The following is a 25,300-nucleotide window of genomic DNA, read 5'->3' on the forward strand; positions in this document are numbered from 1 at the left end:
AAAAGGGGACTGAGCGGTCAGCAAAAAACCCTAATCAAAAAAACCATCCTGAGATTACAAGAACCCATGTGCCAACTCATGGCACATGGGGAGAACCTCAGTCCACTAGAGCTACCAGCTAGCATAGAGACATAATAAGCAAGCTGGACAAAAAACCAAACAACTGAAAATCAGCACTTAGCTTATCCTGAAAGATCTGGGAGCAGGTAGGCAGGAACCAAACAGAGCACATCTGAATACATTGATAGCCGGCAAGGGAAATGACAGAAAGGCCAGGTAAAATAGGAAACACCCAGCCACTGATGGACAGGTGGAAACCAAAGGCCGCAACCCACCAAAGTCACCCAGTACCAGCAGTAACCACCAGAGGGAGCCCACAAACAGAATCCACAACAGTACCCCATATGTGGGGGTAAACCACTGTTTTGGGTGCACGTTGGGGCTTGGAAGGGAGGGAGCACCATTTGACTTTTTGAACGCAAGATTGGCTGGAATCAATGGTGGTGCCATGTTGCGTTTGGAGACCCCTGATGTGTCCAAACAGTGGAAACCCCTCAATTCTAACTTCAACACTAACCCCAACACACCCCTAACCCTAATCCCAACTGTAGCCCTAACCCTAATCACAACCCTAACCCCAACACACCCCTAACCACAACCCTAACCCGAACACATCCGTAACCCTAATCCCAACCCTAACCCTAATCCCAACCCTAACCCTAATCCCAACCCTAACCACAACTGTAACCCCAACACACTCCTAACCCTATCCGTAACCCTAACCACAAGCCTAATCTTAACCCTATTTCCAACCCTAGCCCTAATTCCAACCCTAACTCTAATTCCAACCCTAACCCTAAGGCTATGTGCCCACGTTGCGGATTCGTGTGAGATTTTTCCGCACGATTTTTGAAAAATCTGCAGGTAAAAGGCACTGCGTTTTACCTGCAGATTTACAGCGGATTTCCAGTGTTTTTTTGTGCGGATTTCACCTGCGGATTCCTATTGAGGAACAGGTGTAAAATGCTGCGGAATCCGCACAAAGAATTGACATGCTGCGGAAAATACAACGCAGCATTTCCGCACGGAATTTTCCGCACCATGGGCACAGCGGATTTGGTTTTCCAAAGGTGTACATGGTACTGTAAACCTGATGGAAAACTGCTACGAATTCGCAGCGGCCAATCCGCTGCGGATCCGCGGCCAATCCGCTGCGGATCTGCGGCCAATCCGCTGCGTATCCATGGCCAATCCGCTGCCGATCCGTGGCCAATCCACTGCGGATCCGCAGCCAAATCCGCACTGTGTGCACATGCCCTAACCCTAACCCTACCCCTAACCCTAACCCTACCCCTAGTTCTAACCCTAGTTCTAACCCTAACCCTAGTGGAAAAAGAAAAAAAAATATTTTCTTTTTTTTATTATTGTCCCTACCTATGGGGGTGATAAAGGGGGGGGTCATTTACTATTTTTTTTATTTTGATCACTGTGATAGGTTTTATCACAGTGACCAAATTATATCTGGAACGAATCTGCCGGCCGGCAGATTCGGCGGGCGCACTGCGCATGCGCCCGCCATTTTGGAAGATGGCAGCGCCCATGGAGAAGACGGATGGACACCGGGAGCCTCGGTAAGTATAAGGGGGTGGAGATCGGGGCACGGGGGGGTGTCGGAGCACGGGGGGGTGGCATAGGAGCACGGGGGAGCAGACAGGAGGACGGGGGAGCGGAGCACAAGACGGAGGGGAGCGGACCACAGATCGGTGGCTTGGGGGGGCGATCGGTGGGGTGGGGGGTGTCACATCAGTGTTTCCAGCCATGGCCGATGATATTGCAGCATCGGCCATGGCTAGATTGTAATATTTCACCTGTTTTTTAGGTGAAATATTACAAATCGCTCTGATTGGCAGTTTCACTTTCAACAGCCAATCAGAGCGATCGTAGCCACGGGGGGGTGAAGCCACCCCCCCTGGGCTGAAGTACCACTCCCCCTGTCCCTGCAGATCGGGTGAAATTGGAGTTAACCCTTTCACCCGATCTGCAGGGACGCGATCATTCCATGACGCCACATAGGCGTCATGGGTCGGATTGGCACGGGTTTTCATGACGCCTACGTGGCGTCAAAGGTCGGGAAGGGGTTAAAGTGGAAATTCTGCAGGTAAAAAGTGCATGTGTTTTTAGTGCATTTCTGCTGCTGAAATACACTTAAAACATAGATAGCAAGGCTGAAAAAGACATTTGTCCATCCAGTTCAGCCTATATTCCTTCAGAATAAATCCCCAGATCTACGTCTTTCTAAAGAACCTAATAACTGTAAGATACAATATTGTTATGCTCCAGGAAGACATCCAGGCCTCTCTTGAACCCCTCAACTGAGTTCGACATCACCACCTCCAGATTCTCACTGCCCTAACAGTAAAGAATCCTCTTCTATGTTGGTGGAAAAACCTTCTCTCCTCCAGACGCAGAGAATGCCCTCTTGTGACCGTCACCTTCCTTGGTATAAACAGATCATTGGAGAGATATTTGTATTATCCCCTTATATACTTATACATGGTTATTAGATCGCCTCAGTCATCTTTTTTCTAGACTAAATAATCCTAATTTTGCTAATCTCTCTTATTGTAGTTCCCCCATCCCCTTTATTAATTTTGTTGCCCCCCCTTTGTACTCGCTCTAGTTCCATTATATCCTTCCTAAACATCGGTGCCCAAAACTGTACACAGTACTCCATGTGTGGTGTAACGCATGTAATCTGCTCATGACTCTATCAATAAAGTTTTATCAAAGCCAAATACCAGAAAGTTTCAAAAACAAAGCAGCTTTATTTATAACATAACATACCAAAAAGTAACAAAAGCCACAGCTTTAAAAACGCGACATGTAAAAAAAGAACACTCAAAAAGGCAATGAAAATAACCCGTATGTAACCTACTTTACATAATACTTGCAAAAATGCTGCAAAAAATCTGCAACATGAAATACTCATCATGGGAACTTAACCTTAAGTAGCAACTTCCTTATTTTAAGCTTGATAGGTATTTTGTTATGTATCTTGACATATGCAAATAAAATAATTGCTGGAGTTCTTAATGACTGTTTAATATTCTTTTAATACAACATGATTATTGCCTTTACTTTTTATTACTTCCTTATCACCTAATTATTTAATTATCTAACAGTTTGATAGAACTCTTTTCCTCATACAAAATATAGGTTGACGTGACATATGTTGTTCTCTGAATAAAGATTTTTGTAATTTCTAGTCATATTGTGGTGATCCCTATTTTTATGCATACGCCTGTTTTTGCTTGCTGCCACGGTTGCAGCAGTCGCCACCATCAGAGTGAAGGTCCTGCAAACTCCAGTCTCTACTTCAGCTGGATGTACATCCTCAGATGCACATCCAGCTGTAGTGTATCTTAGCGCACAAGCTCGCCGGGTCTGTGCGCTGCAATACATATTGCTGGCCAATCAGAGGCCAGCAGATGATGTCGGCGTGCACGTGAATGGGGGCACATGGCATTGACGTCATGCATTCCTGTCACTAGGATGCTGAAGTCAGCTGTTGGCTTCAGAAGATGCTGCCACGCTGCAGGTCAGTGGAGGGAAGGTGAGTAGGAGCGCTCATGGTATTTTTTTTCTATGCATTTAACAACAGCAGCACTGGCTGGATGACGGACATAAACAAGTTCAACTGTATTGGCATCCTGAAGTGCTGATACAGTTGAAAGCCATGATGAAAGAGGGAGCATCAGCTGACGCTTCCTCCTCCATCATTCTTCCTTGGCGTTTGATGTCTCAGCACAGCAAGTGCGATGTTGTCACTACATGGCGCCTGCTGCGCTGAGATGTGCAAGTGCTTCAGAACTCTCGCTGCAGAGACTGGGGCAGTTTGGGAATGAGGAGGAGAAGTGAGTATTGTTATTTTATTTAACATCAATGAGTACATTCTGATGGCCATAATATTGTATAGAGGACTATGGGGAGTGTATTATTCTATGTGGAGAATTTTAGAGAGTACATTATACTGTATGAAGACTATGGGGGGTGTATTGTACTATATGGAGGAATATTGGGAGTGCATTATACTATTTGGCAGACTATTGTGAGTGCAGTATACTGTATAGACTGTGGAGGAGTATGGAGAGTGCATTGTACTATATGGAGGACTATGAGGAGTGCATTATACCAGTAGCATAGCTACCGGGGGGCAGAGGGGGCGGTCGCCCCGGGCCCCGTGCACTGAGAGGGCCCACCTGGAGCTACGCTATGCAACTGTATCAGCAAGCACAGCGCCAATACAGTTAGATTCTGCGGCAGAGCAGATTTCCCTGCACTGCCGCCCGTCCACTTTGGGGCCACTGAGGAGGAGAGGGGCCCGGTGCTAGCAGTGGCCCCCCACCCATTATCGCAAGTGCAACTGTATCAGCTAGATGCCGATACAGCTGACTGCATTGATGAGAGAAGGAGCGTTACGCTCCCTCTCCCATCATCCCCCTCTCAGCGTCTGACGTCACTGACGCAGACACTGACAGGGGTCGCGATGACATCAGTACTCGGTGCCCGCTGTCCGGAGATGTGCGGGTGCTCAGAGCAACATGGAAACAGGGAGGAGAGGAGAGGTGAATATTGGATTTATTTTTTTCTGGGTGCATTATACTATACAGGCCTATGAGGAGTACATTATACTATAAAGGCCTATGGGGAGAGCATTATCCCATACAGGCCTATGAGGAATGCATTATACTATACAGGCCTATGGGGAAAGCATTATATTATACAGGCCCATGGGGAGTGCATTATACTATTCAAGAGTATGGGGAGAGCATTATGCTATATAGCCTATGGGGAGCGCATTATACTATATTGAGGACTATCTGGTACATTATTCTATATGGAGGCTATCTAGGGGGCCATCATACAGTGTGGAGATTACAGTGAAGGTCACACAGTGTTGGGGCCATCAAGCAGTTTGGGGACTACTAAGGAGTCACTATACTTTGTGGGGGTACATTACAGTGAGGGGGCATCATGTTATGTACAGTATAAGAGAGCATCTTACTGTGTATTGGGGAGCTGAATAGGGGCGGAGACTCAGGACATTATTCAATGTTAAGAGGGCACTTATTGTTATAGAGGAACTCCAGATTAGTGTGTAATTAGTGTGACTAGAAAAGGGGCGCACAAAAGGCATTACTTTCTAGGGGGCAAAGTGGGGGCACTGTTTTCTAGGGCACTTGTGCCCAGCATTACTATATTCCAGAGGGTTGCTTTAGAATTTACAGGACATGGAGAATCACACAGTAAGTGCAGTAATAGGGACACATATGGCAGCAGCGGCTCAGTATTGTGGTATTAGCAGGATAAGGTGTTTGTTCAAGTTGGGAATAGATGGGGATGGTGCTGAAGATATGAGAAGTGAAATATGTCTTTATAATCTCTGCAGACGACTCCTGTGTGGAAGAATTTGTCACATCGGTCTGGGCCAGATGGAAAAGACCGGAAAAGTGAACAATTCTATCAGAAAGAATGTCAGCTATAAGTCACCATCTGTAACTGTACTTTGATCTGTTATATGTTCTGCAGGACTGGTATTCTACCACTGACCATATGGCAGTCATATTAATGTAGGTCTTTATATAGAGATTATTTTCAGTAACAGAGCTGTCATCTGCTGAGATTCTCCTACATCTACTATTAGGCTGCGTCACCCAGTTGTAATCAAGGTTACCTGGTTAGGGGCCCACACAGAAGCTTCGCCTCTGAACCAAAACCCTCACTATGCCTCTGTGATACTATATGGAAGACTATGGTGTGCTCATTGAACTGTATGGAGGACTATGGGGAGCGAATTATTCTGTATGGAGGACTATGGGGAGTGCATTATACTGTATGGAAGACTATACACAGAAGAGCAAAAAAATCGATGATTGATAGTCCAAATATATGAAAAATTTATGTGTTTAGTAATAAAAATGTATACACATACAGGTCAAAGGGAGAAGACATAATTACCTACATGGTGACAGACTGAAAACTGGGGCACATAATATAGAAATGTCTGTATATCTATTATATAGTATTTACTGTATATATTTCAGAGTGCCAGACATGAGAACAATAGTAAGGTTAACTGTATACAAATAGTCATCTCATGGTATAATGGAATATAATAATATATCACTATCACAAGCCGAGGTATGTATAAATGAAAGTAATCATTGTGCATCAATATGGTGGCACACAATATTAAGATGTATAATACAGGGTGGGCCATGTATATGGATACACCTGGGTGGGCTATGTATATAGATACACCTAAATAAAATGGGAATGGTTGGTGATATCAACTTCCAGTTTGTGGCACATTAGTATATGGGAGGGGGAAAACTTTTCAAGATGGGTGGTGACCATGGTGACCATTTTGTAGTCTGCGAATTTGGATCCAATTTTATAAATGGCCCACCCAGGTGTATCCATATAAATGGCCCACCCTGTAGATACAAGCATACATGGGCACAATTCTATGCAGGGGTCCCCAGGGATTGTACATACTTTGCGGGAAATTACAGTAGGTTAAACATTTTTTAAAACCGCTACAGTATATACTGAAGAAATTTCTTTGGTTTGAAGTAAAAATCAAAACTGGCCTGCTACAGATGTACAAATTTGGTCCCACGGTACTCGGTCCTCAGCGGCTATTTATCTTGGTGTGGCATCTCTGCCTTGTACCAGTACGTGTCCAGGAACATCACCCGTTTCCTTACCAATATGGTTAATGTGATTATCCACTTAACAACTGACACGTGGTTATTGTCAAGTACACTACATTTCACTGACATTGAACATTGTGCAGACCGGGACCGAGTCCCACCCTGGCACGGCATATGTGCTACTGATGCTGAGGATTGATGGCCCTACTTCTATTAGGATTCATTCCACCTCCTACACCAGTTCCTGCACCCATCCTGTGCCTCTTCATCCTCCATCTCCAACGTGCTATCTCAGAGCTCACATTACCTGGAAGCTCTGCAGCACTGCCTCCTCATCAAAGCGGCAACAGACTTTGCTGAAGCTAATTTGTCTAGAAGACAAACTGCACACCACTGCACAGTTATTGAAAGGAATAGCAGACCAGACAGATCTGTGGCTCTCGCAGCTGAACCTGCATCCAGGCATGGTCGTGTTTGATAATAGCCGTAACCTGATGGCGGCTATGAAGCTTGACAAGCTCACACATGTACTATGCTTGACCCACATGCTCAACTTGGTAGTTCAGCGGTTTCTCAAAATCTGCCCAGATTTTCCAGAGCTTCTGAACAAAGTATGCCATGTCAGTGGCCTTTTCTACAAGTCAGCTCCAGCTAATATAGCAGCACTGCAGCAGAGCATGTGAGTACCAGCTCACTGACTTATGCAATATCGCAATGTGCTTGAACTCCACACTGAACATGCTGGCAAGGCTTTGCGAGCAACAGAGGCCAGTTGTTGAATACCAGCTTCAACACGCTGGTTGGTATTCTGGTCATCCTCTGCACATAACAACTGAAGAGTGGGCATGGATATCTAAATTTGTGCAGTTCTCCAAGACTGAGAATTCCAAAAAGATGGTGAGTGGCGATGACGCCATCATCAGCACAACAATCCCACCTCTGTGCCTACTTAAACAGTCACTGCTGACAATTAAACATGAAGCTTTGCATGTGGACTAGTTGGAGATGGAGGAAAACATGACACGGGGAGATACTGTAACAATGAGGACATGAAGGATGAGAAGGAGGAGAAGGAACAGGAGCTGACTGGTGCCTGCCTTTGCCGTGACCCTCGCGTTACATTCATCTTGGCAAAAAAAGAGTAATAGTTTTTCACTATGCTAGACCCACGCTACAAGGAGAACCTTGCATCTCTCCTTCCTGAGGCAAAAATGGCTACAAAAATTGTGCTATAGCAGGAGGCCATTGTGGAAAATATGTTGGAAAAATTTCCATCAGACAGCGCTAACAAGCTTCCTTGCCCAACCAAAAAGGAGAGGTGAGGGAGACACACAGCATAGGCAGGGGTACATTGTCAAAGGCTTAGGCCAATTTCATGACACCAATTCAGCCTCTAAGGTCTGATGACAGGGTATTTTTGACAAGGAGGGAAAAGTTTTTAAACATGGTCAAGCAATGCCTGGCCGATAAAACCAGCATAGACCCTAATTCATCTGCAACCTTCAGCTATTGGGTCACCAAGCTGAACTCCAGACATGAGCTGTCTTCCTATACCTTGGAGGTTTTGTGCTGCTTTTTCACTAGCACTTTGCCTGAGCTGGTTTTTAGTGCCACCGGGGTAATCAAGACAGACAGCCTCTTTTGCTTGTCAACAGAATGTCCTGACAGGCTCACTCTGATAAAAGTGATCAAAACTTGGATTATCACCAACTTTCCCTCACCACCAGATGTAAGGTCTGTAGACTAGCATCGGCACACAAATTGAGCAGTCATAAAAGTCATCCCACAAGACTCCAGTCACTTTAAAGCATTGCTTGCATTGCGAGGTGACCATGATCATGCAGTGTGACTTTACTGTAAGTGATATTTATGCACTGGTGTTCATTCTCTTGTGAGACAATGCAGCATCACTTGCTGTTGTCATGAATCACCTCCTCACCTGTCTGATTATGGCCACTGCGGCTATGACCTCTTACCCACTACTGTAAGTGAACCATGAACCAAACCATCACTGATTGGGGAAACTTCACACTAGACCTCAAGCAGCTTGGATTGTGTGCCTCTCCACTCTCCCTCCACACTCTGGGACTTTGATTTCCAAGGTCTAGTGTGAAGTATCCACAATCAGTGATGGTTTGAGGAGCCATGTCAGCTGCTGGTGTAGGCCCACTGTGTTTTATCAAGATCAAAGTCAGTGCAGCCATCTACCAGGAAATTTTAGAGCACTTCATGCTTCCCTCTGCCTACTAGCTTTTTGGAGATGGAAATTTCATTCTCCAGCAGCACTTGGCACCTATCCTCACTGCCAAAAGCACCAATACCTGGTTTAAAAACAACAGTATCACTTTGCTTGATTGGCCAGCAAATTCACCTGACCTTAACTTCATAGATAATCTATGGGGTATTGTCAAGAGGAAGATGAGAGACACCAGACCCAACAATGCAGACGAGCTGAAGGCTGCTATCAAAGCAACCTGGGCTTCCATAACATCTCAGCAGTGCCACAAGCTGATCGCCTCCATGATACGCCACACTGATGGAGTAATTGATGCAAAAGGAGCCCCGACCAAGTATTGAGTGCATTTACTGAAGATACATTTCAGTAGGCCAACATTTCAGATTTTAAAATCATTTTTCAAGCTAGTGTTATAAAGTATTCTAATTTACTGAGATAATAACTTTTAGGTTTTCATTTGCTGTAAGCCATAATCATCAACATTAACAGAAATAAACACTACAAATAGATCACTCTGTTTGCAATGACTCTATATAATATATGATTTTCATTTTTTCTATTGAAGAACTGAAATAAATGAACATTTTGATGATATTCTAATTTTGTGTGAGGCACCTGTAGTTTTAATCAGTTGTAGAATGGATCCTATACAGCTTGAGGCTGGGCTCAGGGAGAAGCCATTATATATACCAGTTTATTGCCCATGCCAAATACCATTTTATTGAACTCTACACACCAGCTATATTGGCTATCCTGGCTCTGTGTAACAATTACCGAATGTGATAATACATCTAGGACAATGTTATGATGATAGCAGGACTTGCAGTCAGTCAACCCATATACAGGAGTAAGGCTACGTTCGCATTAGCGTTGTGCGACGCAGCGTCGGGCGCCGCTGCGGCGACGCATGCGTCATGCGCCCCTATATTTAACATGGGGCCGCAAGGACATGCGTTGCACTTGCGTTTTGTGACGCATGCGTCACTGCGGCGCATGCGTCAGGGAGCAGAGGACGCAGCAAGTTGCATTTTTTGTGCGTCCAAAATCAAGCAAAAAAAGGACGCATGCGTCACAAAACAATGCGTTTTGCATGCGTTTTGCATGCGTTGTGCGTTGCGTCACCGATGCGTCGCCGACGCAACACACAACAACGCAAATGTGAACGTAGCCTAAAAGAGATTTATTCACTCTTTTCTATATTTGTTTTCTTACTTTTTCCTGTTAAGCATTAGAAAGTCTAGTTCTATCTTATTCTATCTCTCATTGAGATACTGTATGTCAGGGTGATATTGTATCGCCAATGTGAAAATGCATTACTACGCAATCACATCCAAAGAGAACTGATGCTCTATCCCTAGCAACTGTCTAATAATGTAAATATACAATTCATTTAACAAGCACAGTCATGAAATCCAGTTATGCAAGTACAGGAAGTATGAATCAGTTGTAGTAATATCCAGAACACCTATTAATTCTTTGTAAATTTGGAGTTCTTTTATTTTAATAAGCATTACTAAAAGTTCCGTTTTATGCTACATCAAAAATTCCACAAATGCAATGACAAATGAAACACATATATTAGAGAGAGAGACACCAGACTGTATCTGGAAGGCCTGGGTTAGTATCAGAAAATCTGTCCATATCGCTCTATACAAGCAAAGCTTTAAACAGAAACATAAGTGACAGGTCATCACTATAGCTGAAAGCATTGTTACTCAATAGTCACCTCAATGGCAATGGAAATATTATCATTAACAGCTACTAAGTTTCTTCCACATCATTCACTGTTATGATAAGAAAAACAAATAACATTGACACTGTGTGATCTTAGATACAATCCAATCTACCTTGCAAAACTAGGGATAAACAGTTCAATATCCAGGATACATAGCAGAATACTATAAATTCAATCAATATTCATTAACCCTTTCACCACCTTGCATGTTTTCATTTTGTACTTTTGTTATTTGCTCCCCTTCTTCCCAGAACCATAACTTTTTTATTTTTCTGTCCGTATGAGATCTTTGATTTCCTGCTGGACAAGTTGTACTTTTGAATGACACAATTGATTTTACCAATATATAGTGTATTGGAAAATAGGAACAACATTTCAAGTGTGGTGAAATTGCAAATAAAGTGCAATTCCACAATAGTTTTTCTTATTTACTATGTTCACTAAATGGTAAAACTGACCTGCCATTATGATTCTCCAAGTCAGTATGAATACGCAGATACCAAATATGTGTATGTTCTTTTTTATTTAAGTAGTAAAAAAAAAAATAAAGTTTTTAAGAAAAAAAGAATGTCACCATTTTCCAAGACCTGTATTTTTCAGGGTCTTAGGCTGAACGAAGGGTTATTGTTTGTATACCAAGCTGATGTTTTTATTCATACCATCAATCTGATCAACTCTCATGTGCAGGGAAATATGTGGGTTCAGCACCGCGGAGCACGTATCAAATGTAGGAAGACAACCTTGGATGTACCTATACTTCGAAGGTCAAAAAAGGGATAGTTGGGCTTTGGAAGGCTAGCATTTTTAAAATAAACTCTCTAAAGTGGCCTATTTTTGTCATATTTCAAATGATCAGGGAGTGTGTAAACCATAAAATGATAGTGCCTGGTTGCTTTGGGTTTTGAGATGTTTTGATGGTGGAACAGGGAACCCATCAACTCCTACTCTACTTATTTATCCTGTCCGTCTAAGTCTCAACAATGAGACATTTCATAATGAGCCTCAGTCCACATGCTGCATAGAACAGAGCATCACATCAGAGGAATGGAGCTGGGTGTGTAGTTGTTGTAGTTGTGGAGGGGTGTGGAAGTCATCATACTTTGTGGGGGGCATCATACAGTACAGTGTGGGGTGGGCTGTGGGGGCATCATAATGTGTGTGGGACTATTATACCGTATGTTTGGCTGTGGTGGTGGTGCTGTAGGGGCCATCATACTGTGTTGTGGGGCTGTGTTTGACCATTATACCTTGTAGGGGCTTGTGAACACCATACTGTGTAGAGGTACAGTGGGTACATCATACTGTGTGGGGGTTTGTGACAGCTATCAAGCAGTGTGAAGGGGCTGTGGGGTAATTTTACTGAGTGAAGTTTTGGGGCATTATTGTGCACGTGTGCATGTAGGGGATCTATGGGGAATCTGTGGGGACAATAATATTGTATTGGAAGGTTTCTTTGCTGCCACACTGTTTGGGGACTGTAAGCCTTCATATTGTCATACTGTGTGGGGATACATCATGTTTGAAAGGGCCAGAGGGAACCATCATAGTCTTTGTGGGCTGTTGGGGATGATTGTATTGTATGGAGGGGATGTAGGTCATGATACTGTGTGTGGGACTGGAAGAGGATCATACTGTTTTGGGGGCATTATGCTGTGGCAGGATTAGGGACTTTATACTTTGGAGGGTCATTGTGAGAGCATCATACTGTAAGGATATCTGTGGAAACATCATACTGTATAGAAAACTCTATGGGCCTTGATACAGTGTTGGGAGTCACAGATGGGGCCTCATAATGTGAATGGGTAAACCGTGGGGCCATCATACTGTTACGTGATGAGAGATGCCATCATACATTGTGAGGGACAAGTGTAAACCTGGTGCTCTTAGAGCCCAGCCACATTCAGGCAACATACATGAAGGAGACCCAACTTGGAGTTCCAACATTTCCAAAAATTAGTAGGGGCAGACACCTGGAAGAGTGGCATCAATTCACCCACAGTAGAAATTTTATAATGGCACAGCAGCAATCAAGAACGGTCCATTTATGAGCCTGGATCTGGGCCAGCATTTACAGCTTTGAATTTAAGTTCAAATTAAGTAGTAGGCGAGGAACTAGTATAGGCCTGCTTTGCTGGGAGCCCTGATACCTCATGCAACAGCTCAAACTGCTTTTCGGCTCAGCCACACTCAGGTGCCACAAACATCAGTTTTGTAAACTACTATTGGTAGAAAAATGTAAGGATATTAACACAGGTAGTTGACTGATCAATTCACCCACAATAAAAATTTGATAATGGCACAGCAGCAGTCAGCCATGGGCCATGCATGAGGCATCAGGGTCTGGGCCAGTATTTACAGCTTTGAAGTTATGTTTAAATTAAAAGAGGTGTGTAAGGGACCGGTGTAGGCCTGCTGTGCTGGGAGAACAAAGATAGCAAATAACTCTGTATATGGATTAGCCGCACAGATGTAACCACTGGAACAATTACTAAATACAGCGCAAGTGGAATTAAAACGTAACTTTTACTAGGATAATATAAAAGTACAAATCAAAAAAACGCCACCCAAAAAAAGTGATATTAAACCACATAGGGAAAGGTCTCAACAAAGGGACCTAACAAAAAACCCCTAAAAGGATTCAAGAAACACCGCCTGCAAAGGCGCTTGCGGATTAAAAAGCAGACCAATAAATGATTTATAGGTTAGCTACAAGAAACAAATACATATGAATCATGAAGCAATAGTACATATGATTGGTTGCATGTAAAATAGAAACTTATTGCACAATGGCAAAAAACATAGCACCTATACCACGGTGTCATTAGTTAGAGTCATGGTAAAAGAATGGAACAATCTCACCAACTCCAGGATGAATAAGCAGGAGACCCGGAACACCTCTTGTTTAGGCCACGGTCCGGAGTTTAGAAAGACAGGAACTGACAATGCCCTGTCATTCCCTATGGGGCTAACAGTAGTCTATCCCCAAAAAGCTCCTGCCCTTACAAGGGCAGTCCACAGCTACCCCTGCACAAACATGCCCTGCACTCTCCCTGTGGTCAGTCCCACTGCTGCTGTGCTGGGAGCCCTAATGCTACAGACAACACACATAAAGAAGACCCAACTTAGAGTCCAAACATTTCCAAAAATAAGGGGAAAACACCAGCAAAGTGGTATCAATTGACCAACAGTAGAAATTTTATAATGGTACTGCAGCAGTCCGGTATGGGCCATGCGTGAGGGATCAGGGTCTGTGCCAGCATTGACAGATTTGAACTTAATAATAATAATCTTTATTTTTATATAGCGCTAACATATTCCGCAGCGCTTTACAGTTTGCACACATTATCATCGCTGTCCCCAATGGGGCTCACAATCTAAATTCCCTATCAGTATGTCTTTGGGATGTGGGAGGAAACCGGAGAACCCAGAGGAAACCCACGCAAACACGGAGAGAACATACAAACTCTTTGCAGATGTTGTCCAGGGTGGGGCTTGAACCCAGGACTCCAGCGCTGCAGTGCTATCCACTGAGCCACCGTGCTGCTGAACTTAAATTCAAATTAAATTAAGAGGTGGTGAAGGACCGGTGTAGGCATGCTGTGCTGGAAGCCCCGATACCTCATGCAACAGCTCAAACTGCTTATCTGCTCAGCCACACTCAGGTGGCGCAAGCATCATTTTAGTAGGAAAATGTAAGGATAGTAACAGTTGACTGCAAGTAAGTGCAGGTCTGCCACTCTGGGTGTCCTACTGCTACAGGCATAAATATATATGATTTGGCCTGCACTCTAAATTTAGATCGGGGTGCTGGTGAGACAGACCGTAAGGTCTAGTATCAGTATTATTGAAATCCACCGCACTCCCTGTGTGGAATATCTTAGAAACAAAAGGATTTTTTGAAACTTGCTAATTTATTCAAGTGAAAAACAGAAATCAATCAAATGTGACAAATCAAATAGGGATGGGATGGGATGACTTCCCACAGGACGCAGGAGCGCTATTCCCCATCCACTAAGGGTATTAAGCCTACATGTCCACTAGCAAGACGCAGATGCGCCGCTGTAACCCCTCTACAAGGCTTTATCCAGAACTGGCAAATCCATTAAACTACATACAACTTACCAGCAATTTAGGGCTGATACATTGGCAGCTGCAAAAAAGTGCGACTTTAGAATAAGACCCGGGAGGGTTGAAACGCCATCACATTGGGTCGCTTGTATGATTGTCTAATAAGTACCTACTATTTGATCTGTCACATTTGATTGATTTCTGTTTTTCACTTGAATAAATTAGCAAGTTTAAAAAAATCCTTTTGTTTCTAAGATATTCCACACAGGGAGTGCAGTGGATTTCAATAATACTAATACTACTGCTACAGGCAACACACATAAAGAAGGCATGCAGTGCAAACATTTAAAAAAAAACTATTGCCACACATCACGAAAATGGCATCAATTTCCCCAGTGTAGAAATAGTATAATTGCGCAGAATTTTGACAACTTCTTTTACTGGATAGCATACTCAACTCCCTTTCTTTGGCAGCCGCACAGCAGTATTATTATTATTATTATTATTATTATATATTGTTATAGCACCATTTATTCCATGGTGCTTTACATGTGAAAAGTGGTGTACATAATAAAAACAAGTACAATAAATTTAAACAATACAAGTCACCAAGTCACTTGTCCAGAAGTAGAGAAGACCCTGCCCGTGAGGGCTTGCAGTCTACAAAGGATGGGTGAGGGTACAGAAGGTGAGGGTAGAGCTGGTCGTGGAGTGGTATGGTGGAATGATGCTTACTGTAGGTTGTAAGCTTATCAGAAGAGGTGATTTTTTAGGTTCCTTTTGAAGGTTTTCATGGTAGGCGAGAGTCTGATATGTGGAGTGGAGAGTTCCAGAGTAGAGGGGATGCACGGGAGAAATTTTGTAAGCAATTCTGGGAAGAGATAATAGGGAAGGAGATCTTTTTAGGATCGGAGGTTGCATGCAAGTAAGTAACGAGAGAGTAAGTCACCGATGAATGGAGGAGACAGGTTGTGGACTGCCTTGCATGCCTGTTGTGAATTCCGTTCTTGGGCTCCCTCTGGTGGTTGTAAATGGCACTTTTGTGAATTCTGCCCTTGGGCTCCCTCCGGTGGTTTTAAGTGGAACTGCTGCTCCTTGGATTTAGCTTAGCAGCTGCTTCCACTGATCGTCTCTCCTGCTCTGCTATTTAGCCTGGCTCTGATCTTCAGCCAGTGCCAGCTGTCAATGTTTCTTGGTTGGATTCAGATCTCTCCTTGGATTTCCTTGATAGTCGGTCCTGTTCAGCAAAGATAAGTCCTTGCATGTTCATTTGTTGTCCTCTTGCTGTGGACTTAATCATTCAGCTCATTTTATGTTTGCTCTAGTCCAGTTTGTCAGTATTCAATATTCTGTTAGGCTGGAAGCTCTGGGGAAGCAGATTTGCCCTCCACACCGTTAGTCAGGTGTGGAGATTTTTTGTAAACTCTGTGATGGTTTTTTCTAGCTTTTAATACTGACTGCACAGTATCCTTTCCAATTCTGTCTATCTAGTTAGAAGTGGCCTTCTTTGCTAAATTCTGTTTTCATTCTGTGTATGTCATTTCCCTCTCCACTCACAGTCCATATTTGTGGGGGGCTGTCTGTCCTTTGGGAACTTTTCTCTGAGGCAAGATAGCTTTCCTGTTTCCATCTTTAGGGGTAGCTAGTTCTCCGGCTGTGACAAGATGTCTAGGGAGTGACAGGAACATTCCACGGCTACTTCTAGTGTTGTGTTAGGTTCAGGAACTGCGGTCAGTAAAGATACCATCTCCTCAGAGCTCGTCCCATGTTGCTCCTTAACCACCAGGTCATAACACATGCCATAGTAAGGGTTTTAAAACTTGAGTCTCTGTGAAATTGAGAGCCAGTGAAAGGATTTACAGAGAGGAGAGGCCAGAAATGGCAGGGGGACAGGTGGATTAGTCAGGCTGAAGTGTTTAGAATAGATTGGAGGAATGCGAGACTGTTAGAAGGCCACAAAGCAGGAGGTTGCAGTAGTCGAAGCATGAGATGATGAGTTCATGGACTACAGTTTTTGCAGATTCTTAATTAAGAAACTTACAGATCCGGGAAATATTTTTGAGTTGTAGTTGATAGGAAGTGGAAAGGATATGGATATGTGTTTTGAAGGTGAGATGAGAGTCCAGTGTTATCCCGAGGCAGCAAGCTTTAGGGTGGGACACCCTCATCTTTGCCTTGTAGATGAGGGCCAGAAAGACATGTACTCCAGTGCATGGCAAGTGCTTCAACAATTGGCCTCTCCTCATCTTCCTCCACCTTAAAATCACAGACAGTACAGTTCTCAGAGGTGGCACCCCAAGTATTCTTGTTTCCCCCTAAGTCACAGCTCTCTAAATGCCCAACTGACTGTGGGGAATCACAGATAGGCAAGTCTGCAGACCTGGTTACATATTGTATTCCATGTGCATCAGAGGTCTGCTCCAAAGCTCCAGAGATTCACAGACTCAAGAGAAGGAAAAAATCTGCGCTGATAACAAAAAAATTTTTCAGTTGAATTTTAGGCCAGATGAAGTAGGTTCTGAGCAGAATCCAGACTATCATCTTCAAACGTTAACCCACATGGGGTGAAAGTGATCCTGATGACACTCAGATACCTGAGGCGCATGAAGACTGTACTGTGCTGTCAGGAGGAAGAAGAGAAGGTTAACTCTCAGAGCAAGGAGTGGGAGAACAAAGAGGATGACGATGAGGGTGTAGATCCCACTTGGTGCAAACCCAGAGGCACGCAGTTGAGTAGTTAAGCAGAGGAGGTGGCAGAGGAGGAAGATGAGAAGGTTACATTGCGACTTCCCGCACAGACACATAGTGATGTAACCATGACAAGCACTGCATTCTCAACCACAATTAAGGCTGTGGCCAGCAGTGGTCGGGAGTCTGCAGTTCGCCTAGTCTAGGGATTTTTTAAAACTGAAAAGGATGACCCAACTCACGCTATCTGCAAAAATTCTAATCATCTGACTACTATATGCATGAACCGGCACATGTTTGTTTAACATGCATTATTCTGGGAAACTCACTGCATTAAAATGTGGCCTAGCGGGCCTCGTCAACCACCAGCCGCCCCAACAACTGCATCTGCTGCCTCTTCCTCCTCCATCACCATGGTAAGTGTTCTCACACAGGTCTCAGGCCACAGGATCTCCACTTGTTTACCAGCTATAGTCAGTGAGAGTGAGAGCCTATCAACTCTTACGGAATTGGACACGCCTGCTGTTTTTGACCGATCTCAGACACCAAGGACATCACATCTTTCTCAATGCACCATAATATCTTTGCTTGTACCTCATTCACCATACAGCATTTTGTCATGTTCACCCTACTACACCCTCTCTCAGCATAGCAGTCAGCCCTTGGTACCGCAGTTGTAGTCACAAACAATATTGTTTAATCCTACACATGAGAAAGCACATGTTACCTGTTTGTTTTGTGGTTCATTAAAATATTACTGCACTGTTTTACCCTCACCCTGTGTTGTCTGAGTAGCATTATGCCCATGTTAAAGGGGAGAGCTGGCGTTAGGTGGGACGGCCCCTGGTCCATGCGGTTCCGGCTAGTGGACCGGAGCGCCCGCCGACCCCTCCATGTCTCCACATGTAGACTGCCTATCTTTCATCAAGATGAACAAGTCATAGATCTCCAATGACTCTTGCACATCAGTCGCAGACTGGGCATACTAGGGGATGTTGTAGTTTGTAGTGTGCTGCATTGATCTCACATTATTGCATTCTGTGGCACCTTTCTCCTGGCTTCTGTGCCTGCTATTGCTACTACTGCTGCTGAAGTTACTAACAATTTTTTTTAAATAGGAAGTCTCCAAGTTGTGTCTCCATCTGGTGGATTTCCTGTAGTGGAAGGGATATGTTATGGGCGTGACAGACAGACTTTCTGGATCTGGCTGTAGAAAGTCATTGCTCTTGGCTCTGCAAGCACCTTCTTGATCTTTGCATCTCTGTTGTGGCGTGTTATCCTTCTTTTCCTAGGACCTAGGAGTGACCTCCATCTTCTGCTGCTGATTGACACACCCTTGCTAGATGTTTAAATACCCTCAGTCTCTTCAGCAAGGTGCTGGTGATAGCTCTATTTTCCTCTGTCTCGGTTGGAAGTGCTAGTAGTTGACTAGTGCCTTCTTGATGTTCTCTTGGAGGATTGTTGGCGTTATCTGTCTTGTATCCTCACAAGCTAAAAGTGTATTCTCATTTGTTTACCCCTTTTGTCTTTCATTGGAGTGGGGGCTGACTAGTGTTTACCCTGTCCCCCTCCTATCCAGAGCCTATCGCTAAGGGCAGTCAGGGATTAGGCTCCTGCTCAGCGATAGATGCAGAACCTATTTAGGGATGTTAAAGGAGTCAGGGTGTTGTCAGATTTGCCTAAAGACCTCCACTCCCCCCTTTCCTAGTGTTGGGGCTTCCGCACCCTGTTAACATTGTTGTGCACCTAGTTGTTCCTTTACCAGCATTACATTGTATTAGAGTCCCAGAATACTATTTCTACTCTGGGCAAATTGATGCCAATTTAGTGGTTTCTGACTCCAATTTTTGGAAATGTTTTAACTCCAAGTTGGGTCTCCTTAATGTGTGCTTGCCTGTAGCAGTAGGGCTCACAGACTGGCAGCCTGCACTTACTTTTAGTTAACTACCTGTCTTACTATCCTTAACCCCTTTACCCCCAAGGGTGTTTTGCACGTTAATGACCGGGCCAATTTTTACAATTCTGACCACCATCCCTTTATGATGTTATAACGCTGGAACGCTTCAGTGGATCTTGATGATTCTGACACTGTTTTCTCTAGACATATTGTACTTCATGATAGCGGTAAAATTTCTTTGATATTACTTGCATTTATTTGTGAAAAAAATGGAAATTTGGCGAACATTTCGCAATTTTCCAACTTTGAATTTTTATTCCCTTAAATCACAGTATGTCACACAAAATACTTAATAAGTAACATTTCCCACATGTCTACTTTACATCAGAACAATTTTGGAACCAAAAATTATTATTTTTTGTCATTTTTACACCATTTTTTTTTAGGGACCACATCACATTTGAAGTCATTTTGAGGGGTCTATATGATAGAAAATAACCAAGTGTGACAACATTCTAAAAACTGCACCCCTCAGGGTGCTCAAAACCACATTCAAGAAGTTTATTAAACCTTTAGGTGCTTCTCAGGAATTTTTGGAATGTTTAAAAAAAAACGAACATTTAACTTTTTTTCACAAAAAATTTAATTCAGCTCCAATTTGTTTTATTTTACCAAGGTCCCCAAAAGTTGTTGTGCGATTTGTCCTGAGTACGCTGATACCCCATATGTGGGGGTAAACCACTGTTTGGGCGCATGGCAGAGCTCGAAATGGAAGGAGCGCCATTTGACTTTTCAATGCAAAATTGACTAAAATTGAGATGGGATGCCATGTTGCATTTGGAGAGCCCCTGATGTGCCTAAACATTGAAACCTGCCACAAGTGACACCATTTTGGAAAGTAGACCCCCTAAGGTACTTATCTAGATGTGTGGTGAGCACTTTCTCTCACCAAGTGCTTCACAGAAGTTTATAATGTAGAGTCGCAAAAATAAAAAATCATATTTTTTCACAAAAATGATGTTTTCGCCCCCAATTTTTTATTTTCCCAAGGGTATGAGAAGAAATTGGACCCCAAAAGTTGTTGTGCAATTTGTCTTGAGTACGAGGATACCCGACGTGGGGGTAAACCACTGTTTGGGCGCATGGCAGAGCTCGGAAGGGAAGGAGCGCCATTTGACTTTTCAATGCAAAATTGACTGGAACTGAGATGGGACACCATGTCGCGTTTGGAGAGCCCCTCGTGTGCCTAAACATTGAAACCCCCCACAAGTGACATCATTTTGGAAAGTAGACCCCCTAAGGAACTTATCTAGATGTGTTGTGAGAGCTTTGAACCCCCAAGTGTTTCACTACAGTTTATAACGCAGAGCCATGAAAATAAAAATTATTTTTTTTTCAAAAAAATTATTTTTTTAGCCCCCAGTTTTGTATTTTCCCAAGGGTAACAGGAGAAATTGGACCCCAAGAGTTGTTGTCCAATTTGTCCTTATTATGCTGATACCCCATACAGTTGTGGCCAAAAGTATTGACACCCCTGCAATTCTATCAGTTAATACTCAGTTTCTTCCTGAAAATGATTACAAACACAAAATGTTTGGTATTATTATCTTCATTTAATTTGTCTTAAATGAAAAAACACAAAAAGAATTGTCCTAAAGCCAAATTGGATATAATTCCACACCAAACATAAAAAAGAGGGTGGACAAAAGTATTGGCATTGTTCGAAAAATCATGTGATGCTTCTCTAATTTGTGTAATTAACAGCACCTGTAACTTACCTGTAGCACCTAACAGGTGCTGGCAGTAACTAAATCACACTTGCAGCCAGTTGACATGGATTAAAGTTGACTCAACCTCTGTCCTGTGTCATTGTGCATACCACATTGAGCATGGAGAAAAGAAAAAAGACCAAAGAACTGTCTGAGGACTTGAGAAACCAAATTGTGAGGAAGCATGAGCAATCTCAAGGCTACAAGTCCATCTCCAAAGACCTGAATGTTCCTGTGTCTACCGTGCGCAGTGTCATCAAGAAGTTTAAAGCCCATGGCACTGTGGCTAACCTACCTAGATGTGGACGGAAAAGAAAAATTGACAAGAGATTTCAATGCAAGATTGTGTGGATGTTGGGTAAAGAACCTCGACTAACATCCAAACAAGTTCAAGCTGCCCTGCAGTCCGAGGGTACAACAGTGTCAACCCGTACTTTTCATCGGCGTCTGAATGAAAAGAGACTGTATGGTAGGAGACCCAGGAAGACCCCACTTCTTACCCCGAGACATAAAAAAGCCAGGCTGGAGTTTGCCAAAACTTACCTAAAAAAGCCTAAAACGTTTTGGAAGAATGTTCTCCGGTCAGATGAGAGAAAAGTAGAGTTTTTCAGCAAAGGCATCCACATAGAGTTTACAGGAGAAAAAAAGAGGCATTCAAAAAAAAGAACACGGTCCCTACAGTCAAACATGGTGGAGGTTCCCTGATGTTTTGGGGTTGTTTTGCTGCCTCTGGTACTGGACTGCTTGACTGTGTGCATGGCATTATGAAGTCTGAAGACTACCCACAAATTTTGCAGCATAATGTAGGGCCAAGTGTGAGAAAGCTGGGTCTCCCTCAGAGGTCATGGGTCTTCCAGCAAGACAATGACCCAAAACACACTTCAAAAAGCACTAGAAAATGGTTTGAGAGAAAGCACTGGAGACTTCTAAGGTGGCCAGCAATGAGTCCAGACCTGAATTCCATAGAACACCTTTGGCAGTTTGGAGAAGGCACCCTTCAAATATCAGGGACCTGGAGTAGTTTGCCAAAGAAGAATGGTCTAAAATTCCAGCAGAGCATTGTAAGAAACTCATTGATGGTTACCGGAAGTGGTTATTTTGGCTAAAGGTTGTGCAACCAAGTATTAGGCTGAGGGTGCCAATACTTTTGTCTGGCCCATTTTTGGAGTTTTGTGTGAAATGATCAAGGTTTTGCTTCATTCTCTTTTGTGTTTTTTCATTTAAGACAAATTAAATGAAGATAATGATACCAAAGAATTTGTGACTGCAATCTTTTTCAGGAAGAAACTGAGTATTATCTGACAGAATTGCAGGGGTGTCAATACTTTTGGCCACAACTGTATGTTGGGGGGAACCACCGTTTGGTTGCCTGACAGAGCTCGGAAGGGAAGGAGCACCATTTGGAATGCAGACATAGATGGAATGGTCTGCAGACGTCACATTGCGCTTGCAGAGCCCCTAATGTACCTAAACAGTAGAAATCCCCCACAAGTGACCCCATATTGGAAACTAGACCCCCCAAGGAACTTATCTAGATGTGTTGTGAGAACTTTGAAACTCCAAGTGTTTCACTACAGTTTAACGCAGAGCCATGAAAATAAAAAACAATTTTTTTTAAACCCCCCCAATTTTTATTTTCCCAAGAGTAACAACAAGAGAAATTGGACCCCAAAAGTTGTTGTGCAATTTGTCCTGAGTACGCTGATGCCCAATATGTTAGGGTAAACCCCTGTTTGGGTGCACGGGAGAGCTCAGATGGGAAAGAGCACTGTTTTACTTTTTCAACCCAGAATTGGCTGGACTTCAGATCGGACGCCTTGTCGCGTTTGGAGAGCCCTTGATGTGCCAAAACAGTGGACGCCCCCAATTCTAAGTGAAATCCTAACCCAAAACACCCCTAACCCTAATCCCAACCACACCCCTAACTCCAACACACCCCTAATCCCAACCATAACCCTAACCACACCACTAACCCTGACACACCCCTAACCCTAATCCCAACCGTAAATGTAATCTAAACCCTAACCCTAACTTTAGTCCCAAACCTAACTTTAGCCCAAACCCTAACCCTAACTTTAGCCCCAACCCTAACTGTAGTCCTAGCCCAACCCTAGCCCTAACCCTAGCTCTAACTCTAGCCCCAACCCTAACCCTAGCCCTAACCATAGCCCCAACCCTAGCCCTAACCCTAGCCCCAACCCTAGCCCTAACCCTAGCCCCAACCCTAGCCTCAACCCTAGCCCCAACCCTAACCATAGCCACAACTCTAACTCTAGCCCCAACCCTAACCCTAGCCCCAACACTATCCCTAGCCCCAATCCTAACCCTAGCCCCAACCCTAACCCCAGCCCAAACCCTAACCCTAGCCCCAACCCTAACCCTAGCCCCAACCCTAACCCTAACCCCAATGGGAAAATGGAAATAAATACATTTTTTAAAATTGTATTATTTTTCTCTAAGGGGGCGATGAAGAGGGGATTGATTTACTTTTATAGCGTTTTTTTAGCAGATTTTTATGATTGGCAGCTGTCACACACTGAAAGACGCTTTTTACTTAAAAAAACAGTTTTTGCGTCACCTCATTTAGAGAGCTATAATTTTTCCATCTTTTAGTCCACAGAGTCATGTGAGATCTTGTTTTTAGCAGGACGAGTTGACGTATTTATTAGTACCATTTTTTGGGAACGTGACATTTTTGATCGCTTTTTATTCTGACTTTTGTGAGGTAGAATGACCAAAAACCAGCTATTCATGAATTTCTTTTTTTTTGGGGGGGGGCGTTTATACCGTTCCACGTTTGGTAAAATTGATAAAGCAGTCTTATTCTTCGGGTCAGTACGATTACAGCGATACCTCATTTATATAATTTTTTATGTTTTGGCGCTTTTCTACGATAAAAACTATTTTATATAAAAAATAATTATTTTTGCATCGCTTTATTCTGAGGACTATAACTTTTTAATTTTTTCATTGATGATGCTGTATGGTGGCTCGTTTTTTGCGGGACAAGATTACATTTTCAGCGGTACCATGGTTATTTATATCCGTACTTTTGATCGCGTGTTATTCCACTTTTTGTTCGGCAGTATGATAATAAAGCGTTTTTTGCCTTGTTTTTTTACGGTAATCACTGAAGGGGTTAACTAGTGGGATAGTTTTATAGGTTGGGCCATTACGGACACGGCGATACTAAATATGTGTACTTTTATTGTTTTTGTGGTTTTTTTAGATAAAGAAATGTATTTATGGGAACAATATTTTTTTTTCTTTATTTAGGAATTTTTTTTTTACATATGTGAATTTTTTTTTTTTACTTTATAACATTGCCCCGGGGGGGCATCATGTTTTAGAGTCAGATTGCTGATCTGACACTTTGTATAGCACTGTGTCAGATCAGCGATCTGACATGAACTCCAGGAGCGCATTCAAACGCTTGCTCTGAGCAGGCGCTTGCAAGCCACCTCCCTGCCGGACCCAGAAGCAGCCCCGAGGCCATATTGGATCTGGGGCCTGCAGTGAGGAGGAGGTAGGAGACTGTCGGAGCAACGTGATCACATTGCGTTGCTTCGGGGGTCTCAGGGAAGCACACAGGGAGCTCCCTCCTTGTGTAATGCTTCCCTATGCCGCCAGAACACTATGATCATCTTTAATCACAGTGTGTCGGGGGTTAATGTGCCGGGAGCGGTCCGTGACTGCTCCTGGCACATAGTGCCGGATGTCAGCTGCGATAGTCAGCTGACACCTGGCCGCGAGCGGCCGCGCTCCCCCCGTGAGCGCCTCTGATCGCATATGATGCACTATCCCGTCGAGGGTCAGATAGGCCCAGGTCATCTCGACGGGATAGTACGTCTAAGGTCAGATAGGGGTTAAATTTGATAAACAATAATACTACTCTATGAAGCTGATATTTGTGACAATAGAGTGCGGCTGAGCAGAAAAGCAGTTTGAGTTGTTGCATGAGGTGTCAGGGCTCCCTGCACTGGACCCTCACCCACCTCTTAATTTGAACTTAAAATCAAAGCTGTAAATGCTGGCTTATATCCTGGCTCATAAAGAGCCAATACCTGACTGCTGCTGTACCATTATAAAATTTCTACTGTGGATCAATTGATGCCACTTTTCCTGGTGTCTGCGCCTAAGTTTTAGAAATGATTGGACTCCTAATTGGGTCTCCTTCATGTGTGTCGCCTG

Source organism: Ranitomeya variabilis, chromosome 2, assembly GCF_051348905.1.
Source record: "Ranitomeya variabilis isolate aRanVar5 chromosome 2, aRanVar5.hap1, whole genome shotgun sequence".
Classification (NCBI taxonomy): domain Eukaryota; kingdom Metazoa; phylum Chordata; class Amphibia; order Anura; family Dendrobatidae; genus Ranitomeya; species Ranitomeya variabilis.